Raw genomic sequence first — 7,480 nt, 5'->3', positions numbered from 1 at the left:
CATGTTTCTGAATCTTGTGTAGTGTATTGTTAAGTCCTGTATGTCCAAATCTTAATCTGGTTATTAGTCTTTCTTCTCTTCTGTTCCTCCCTCCTGTTCTCATTTCTCCCACTTGTCTTTGAATTCTGTAGTACCATCTTCCTTTGTGCTCTTCTTCCCACTGTTTCTGCCATTTTTCCTTTAGTTTTTGTTTCACTATGGTTCTTACTTCTGATTTACTGATGGATATTGTGAAATTTATTTGATCTTTTGTTGCTGCTTTTGCTGCCCTGTCCGCTGCTTCATTCCCTCTGATCCCTAGATGTGCTGGTGTCCATAAAAATATCACTGTCAGTCCCATCATTTGTATTCTGAATAATGTTTGTTGTAGTTCTAGTAAAATGTCCGGTCGGCTATCTGAATGACTATTTTGCAAACTGATGAGTGTTGAGCTTGAGTCTGAACAGATGATTGTTTTTAACGGTCTTGTGTCTTCTACCCACTGCACTGCCAACAGTACTGCCAACATCTCCCCTGTGTACACAGATACTTCATTTGTGATTCTTTTCCTTACTTCTATGTTGAATTCTGGTATTTTAAATATGACACTCCTACTTTCTCTGATGTTTTTGATGCATCTGTATAAATCTGTATATAGTTATAGTAGTTATTGATATGGTCCTGTACTGTATATGAGTTAAAAATAAATGTTCTGTCTTTTTTCTTGTCCATGAGTGTCAAGTCAACTGTTGCATTTGGAAGAAGCCATGGTGGTATTGTTGGTACTGGTACTACTGGGCTGATGTCTAAGTTGTCCATTTGAATTTATTTTGTTTTCTGGTCTATTGTCCATCCAAAACTTCTTGTCTCTTTCTTCTCCGTCTCCCAGCTTGGTTTTAAAATATCTAGTGTTGGGTGTTCCGGGTTATTTCCTTTAAGATTGATCCAGTAGTTTATTGCTAATTGTTCTCGTCTCATTGCTAACGACATTTCTCCCATTTCTACTCCAAGTGCTGCTGCTGGGGTGGTTTTGAATGCTCCTGTACATCGTCTTAATGCTTGGTATTGTATTTTGTCCAGTTTCTCCAAATGTGTTTTTGCTGCTGATCCATAAATTACACAACCATAATCTATATTTGATCTTACAAGTCCTGTATAAATTTGTTTTAATGCCGTTCTATCTGCACCCCATTCATTCCCAGCTAAGCATCTCATAATGTTTAAGATTTTTTTTTTACATTTATCAATAATCTTTTGTATATGAACATTCCATATGATTTTCTCATCAAACCATATACCCAAATATTTTATACACTTAACTTGTTCTAGTTCTTGATTATATAATTTCAATTTAATCTCTTTGTTGACTCTTTTCTGTGTAAATATCATTACTTTTGTTTTATCTACTGAAAATTTGAATCCCCAATCATTTGCCCATTTCTCAATTTTTAATATCGCCTCTTGTATTTTCTTCACAGTGAATTTTATATTTTTCCTCTTTTCCAAATGGTTCCATCATCTGCAAATAATGAAGATCCCACCCCCTTCTCAATCTCTGTAAAAACATCATTTATCATTATAGAAAATAGTAATGGACTTATAATACTTCCCTGTGGTGTTCCATTTTCCACAAAGTATTTCTTTGAATATTCTTGTTGTATTCTTACTTGTATCGATCTTTTTGTTAAAAAGTTTTGTATCCATCTGAACATTCTTCCATTAATTCCTAGTTTGTACATTTTAATTAATAACCCTTCAGCCCATAACAAATCGTCTGCCTTTTCTATGTCAAAGAATACGGCCACCACACTTTCTCTATTTATCTGTGCTCTCCTGATCTCGTGTTCTAATTGTAATGTTGCATCATTAGTGTTCCTTCCTTTTCTAAAACCACTTTGATATTTAGATATGTATCCCTTACTGTTCATATAATATGTTAGCCTATCATTGATCATTTTTTCCATTATTTTACATATATTTGATGTTAATGCTATCGGTCTGTAATTTTCCGGCTTTGTATGATCCTTTCCTGGTTTAGCTGTTGGTATGATGACTGATTCTTTCCAGCTTTGTGGTAGCTCCCCCTCTTCCCAGACTTTGTTGTATAGTTCTAAAATTATTTCTTTGGATTTTTCACTAAGGTGGTTTATCATGGTGAACCATATCTGATCTTTTCCAGGTGCTGTTTGTTTTGACCCCCCGTATGTAACTCTATGTTGTCCTCCACAGTTGCAACACTTCTCCTTTTCTTCTTTACATTCTTCTATCCTATGGTCTTCTCCACACTTTGGACACCTCTGTTTACCTGTGCACGCTGCTGCAATGTGTCCATATCTCTGGCACTTGTAGCAGCGGAGTGGTGGTGGGATGTAAGGCCTAACTTGAAAATTTAAATAACCTATTTTTATGTTTGCTGGTAAGGTTGTCTCTTCAAACTCAATCATAATTGATAAACTTCCTACTCTTTCCCCATTAACAGTTCTTGACAGTCTCTTCAGGTTGTTTACTTGTGCACCAACAATGTTCCTTTTTATTTTATCTAAATCTTCATCCACTGGGATCCCGTAAATAACTCCGCGAACTGTTTTGTTTTCTCCTATTATCCTTCTTTCCATGACCATTCTTTTACAGATGTTCTCGACGTGCAAAGCCTTATTTTTTTGTTCTTCAGTTTTACATGATATTAATAAATTTCCATCTCTTAACACCTTCACCATTTCTACATCCCCAATCTTCCTTTTTATTTCTTTTGATATCAAAATGGGGCTTATGTTACCCTGCTCTTCCTCATTTTTTAGTTTTAATATTATTTTAAATTCATCCCTCACTACTTTTCTTCTTATTACCCTTTCTTCATCAGAGCTGCTCCCATCCAACTCCCTTTTATTACTCTGGCTGTCATTTGTCCCTTCCTCCATTTTATTTCTTCCTCGTCCTCTCCCTCTACCTACCGGTGTCCACCCCTCAAAATCCATGTCTGCCTCGTCTCCTACCTGCTTTTCCATCCGAACCATTCACATACCAGTTTATGCCAATTTCCGCCTGTTCCAAAGTCCAAAAAATGTCAAATACCGATAATCCGTCAAAAATTGTTTTAAATTCCGCGCCCAACAGCTTCCTCCTTCCGTCACCTCCCCAGCCCCACCGAGACGTTCTCGCGAGACTTACATTTCTCGATGTGTTGCCAGATAAACAGGATTTTTTTTTTTTTTTTTTTAAAGATGGTTTAGCATCAATATACCATACCACTTTATTTATAAAGCAGTTAAAAACCGCAAAAAGGCCAACCAAAGTGCTGTACAGCATGAACAAAAACAAAACATGATATACAGTACAATAAAGTTTTTGAAAATCCCAAATCAGGTCTCTCTTGTAAATGAGTCCTCGAGGCCTGTCTAAATAAAGGTTGAATGAAAAAAATACACGATTGTTTTGGCATTTCCGTGCACCAGAAAATTCCCCTAATTTGTTGTTCACATAAACACCCACAAACCATCAGAGAGTCCGATCCGACCAGCCAGAGTGTGTGGGACCGAGAGAACCGTGTCTCCGTAAAACATAACTCTCCACACACACAGCAACAGCACGAGATTTCGTTATTTCCTATCTGGCATAAAGTGGAAGTGTCGTTTCGGGTTGCGCAGAACTGAACTTTCCAAGTTCGTATAATGCCAGAAGATGGGCGCAGATTCTGATGGTGAACAGTGGATACCTGCGGTTTAAAAAACCAGCGCATCTTATTTATGTACAAAATTATGTTTTATCTTGAATTTAGTATGTGCGGCTTACCGTTAGGTGCGTTCTGTAGCCTGGCAGTTATGGTATAAATGGGACTTTTTATTATGTTCATATTAGTGTTGCTGTTAACTTGTGTTGCTGTTGGACATACATTTTTTTTTATATTTTGCACTATATATAATTATGTAGAAAAGCCAAAATTTCAATATTTGTTTTAATTTCTTATATATGATTTGTTATATTTTGTGCTCTGTAATGTTCTTTATACAGAACGGAAGGTTACATAACTCTATAATAAATCAATGGGCTTCACTTAAAGATGTATTTGCATTTCATGTATTATATTATTGCATGTGGCCCGCAGCCCTCTGATAGAGTTTAAAATTGACCCTCGGGGAAAAAAGTTTTGGGCACCTCTTTTTCTAGAGCCTGTCTTGTGTAGGAGTTCTCCTTCTGCCTGGCTCCTGAGCTAGTGGGGACGCTGTCTGCTCTGTGGTACAGAGTCCTGATGACTCCTAACTTGTGCTCCAAAGGGTGATGGGAGTCAAACTGCAAATACTGGTCTCTGTGGGTGGGTTTGTGTTACACCTCACTTTCAAATTTCCTCAACCAGAAACTGAGACCTCACAGTCCAAGAAAGCCAACCTGCCATTTTTTACATCTTCTCGTGTGAACTTTATATATTTATCCACAGAGTTGATGTGATCAGTGAAATGTTGGACTTCCTGAGATTTTATTTTAACCCAGGTGTCGTCAACATACCTGAACCAATGACTTGGTGGTGTCCCTGAAAAGGACGTCAAGGCTCTCTTTTCTACCTCCTCCATGTACAAGTTGGCAACAACAAGAGAAACTGGAGACCCCATAGCACACCCATGTTTCTGCCTATAATATTGCTCCCCATATGTGAAGTAGGTTGACTGCAGGCACAGTTTCAAGAGTTGACACAGTTGTTCTGTAGAAAGCGTGGTCCTGCTGCTCAGGTTGATGTCTGATTTTAATCTTAAACAGACCACCTCTACTGCATCATCAACAGGAACGTGTGTAGAGTGATGTGACATAAAAAAGAGACCATTGTTTCATCAGTCTCCATGATGACATCCCTCACCTTATCCACAAAATCCATGGTGTTCTGCATGTGGTGTTCTGAGCTGCCAACTAAAGGGATGAGTACAGACACCATATACAGTATTTGGAAACATTGTAAGTGACAGATCATGCTAACAATTGGTCTTAAAGGTACACCTTGTTTGTGGATTTTAGGTAAATCATACAGACTAGGTGTGGCCTCCCCTGGGTACAGTCAGTGGTACAGAATACGGTCAATAGCCTTGTCCTGATCCAAAATTTTCAGGCAATCTATCAACTTCTTCTTGTAACCATTTCGGCTCTCTTTTCAGCAGCTCATAAGTGGTTAAGTCACTAAGGAGTGTCATAACTTGCTCATGATCTTAAGTTTCAATGAAAAGAAGTCTGAAGTCATGTTGTTCCCTCCCAACGACACGATCACAAACCACTGCATTGACCTTTCCACTCTAACCCTGTCAGAAAAACAAAGAGTCACTAATCTGGGTGTGATAATGGACCCTTCCCTGAAACTTAACAATCATGTAAACATGATTGTTAAATCATGTTTCTTCCAGCTGAGGCGGCTGTCTAAACTGAAGCCTATATTGTCCAAAAATAACCTGGAGACAGTAATACATGCATTCATTACATCTAGGCTTGATTACTGCAATTCGCTCCTGTTTGGTATCAGTCAGACCTCCATTGCACGACTACAACTGGTCCAGAATGCAGCAGCCCGATTTTTTACCAGTACAGGCAAAAGAGAGCACATTACACCAGTTTTGGCCTCACTGCACTGGTTACCGGTTCACCTTAGAATCCAGTTCAAAATACTCCTGCATGTCTACAAATCGCTGAACAGTGTCGCCCCCCCATCTCTCTGATCTGCTACAACCGTATATCCCACCACGTTCCCTGAGGTCAGCGGACCAATTGCTCCTCACAGTTCCAGGAACTTGTCTTAAGCGCAGAGGTGACAGGGCCTTCTCTGTAGCAGGACCAAGACTTTGGAACGAGTTACCTCTGCTTGACAGACTGGCCCCCTCCCTCTCGGTTTTCAAATCCCGTTTAAAAACTCACTACTATCCAGTATCTTTCAACACCAGAGGATCTGTGTTTTGAACCTGTATGCTCCACACTGGTTAGTCGTCATATTTATTATGTGCATCGATTTTATGTCTATATTTTTGATTTACTTCATTGTGTATATTGCTTCGTGTGTTGTCTCTTGTTCTGTCTGTACAGCACTTTGGTTGGCCTTGTAGCTGTTTTAAGTGCTCTATAAATAAAATGGTATGGTATATAGTCTTTCTGTTTCAAATCACTGTGCACCTTGTCTGCTGGGAGGATGATGATGTTTTTGTCCTTGCTGAGAGTGGTGAGTGAATCCCTCTCCTCTCTACTCATGTTGGAAGGTGGTGGTCATTGCTGAGGCAGGCTGAAACTTTGTTCCTGAAAATGTTACTGCATTGGCCGGGAATCGGACCCGGGCCTCTCGACCACATCGCAGGCGAGAATTCTACCACTGAACTACCAATGCTGTGATAACATCATCAAACTGGTTGATCCACTATGAGAAGGTGTTATTTACTGTATAAGACTGAGCTTAGTACAGCTCCTCAGACTGCAGTCTTTCGGATGAAATACAAATCTTCTAACCTCTGCGCAACCACTCCCGTCATACATACTGTTACATACATGCATACATGTATTCAAAATGATCAAGTTATTTGAGTTGTGCAAACTTAACATATACATAGTAGTTGAACAAACAACATTTTTAAGTTAAAAAAATTGAAAATTTTGAGGCAACGAGTTTGCATAAATTTTTTAAGTAAAGTCCACTTATTGCATCTTACAGTGCTCCACACCAGCTGCAGCCCCCCCGGTCTCTATACCAGTTACAACTCCCCTGGTCCCCATGCCAGCTGCAGTCCCCCCTGATTTCTACACCAGCTGCAGAACCGCTGGTCCAGGAGGACACAGCTCCTGCCGAGTGAAGGATCTCCTGGCCGCCCCCCGGAGCCCCTGCCCTGTGATGTCTCCTGGCCGCCCACCGGAAATATAGCCTCGCCGGTCTCCCTGCCACACCTAAATTGCATCAGCCTAACTGGCATGTTTTTGTTCTTGGATAAAACCGGAGTACCCGGAGAAAACCCATCCATCCATCCATTTTCTTTACCCGCTTATTCCATTTTGGGTCACGGGGGTCGCTGGTGCCCATGTCCAGCAATCACTGTGCGAGGGGCGGGGTACACCCTGGATGGGTCGCAAGTCCATCACAGGGCCACATAGAGACAAACGAGACAAACAACCATTCACTCTCTCACTCACACCTAGGGATAATTTAGAGTTACCAATCAGCCTAAAATGCATGTTTTTGGTCTGTGGGAGGAAACCGGAGTACCCGGAGAAAACCCACCTCCCCCAATCTCCACCTCAACTGCATCAACTGCATCAATTGCATCAGCCTATCAGGCATGTTTTTGTTCTGGGATGAAACCGGAGTGCCCGGAGAAAACCCACCTAATAACCAGACCATGTTTTTGTTCTGGGATGAAACCGGAGTTCCCGGAGAAAACCCACCTCCCCCACCCCCCACCTCAACTGCATCAGCCTTTCAGGCATGTTTTTGTTCTGGGATGAACCCGGAGTGCCAGGAGAAAACCCACCTAATAACCAGACCATGTTTTTG

General features: G+C 40.5%; 1 non-coding gene across 1 annotated transcript; it reads right to left on the bottom strand.

The window, feature by feature from the left end:
• Nucleotides 1-6,250: 6,250 nt before the first annotated feature.
• Nucleotides 6,251-6,325, bottom strand: trnar-gcg. Its single transcript has one exon. It is a non-coding gene; the product is annotated as a tRNA-Arg (tRNA).
• Between the last annotated feature and the right edge of the window lie 1,155 nt (nt 6,326-7,480).

This window comes from Nematolebias whitei, chromosome 16 (genome assembly GCF_014905685.2).
Source record: "Nematolebias whitei isolate Nwh7 chromosome 16, NemWhi1, whole genome shotgun sequence".
Taxonomy (NCBI): domain Eukaryota; kingdom Metazoa; phylum Chordata; class Actinopteri; order Cyprinodontiformes; family Rivulidae; genus Nematolebias; species Nematolebias whitei.
The sequence above is the reverse complement of the archived record's forward strand: the minus strand, read 5'-3'. Positions and strand labels throughout refer to the sequence as shown.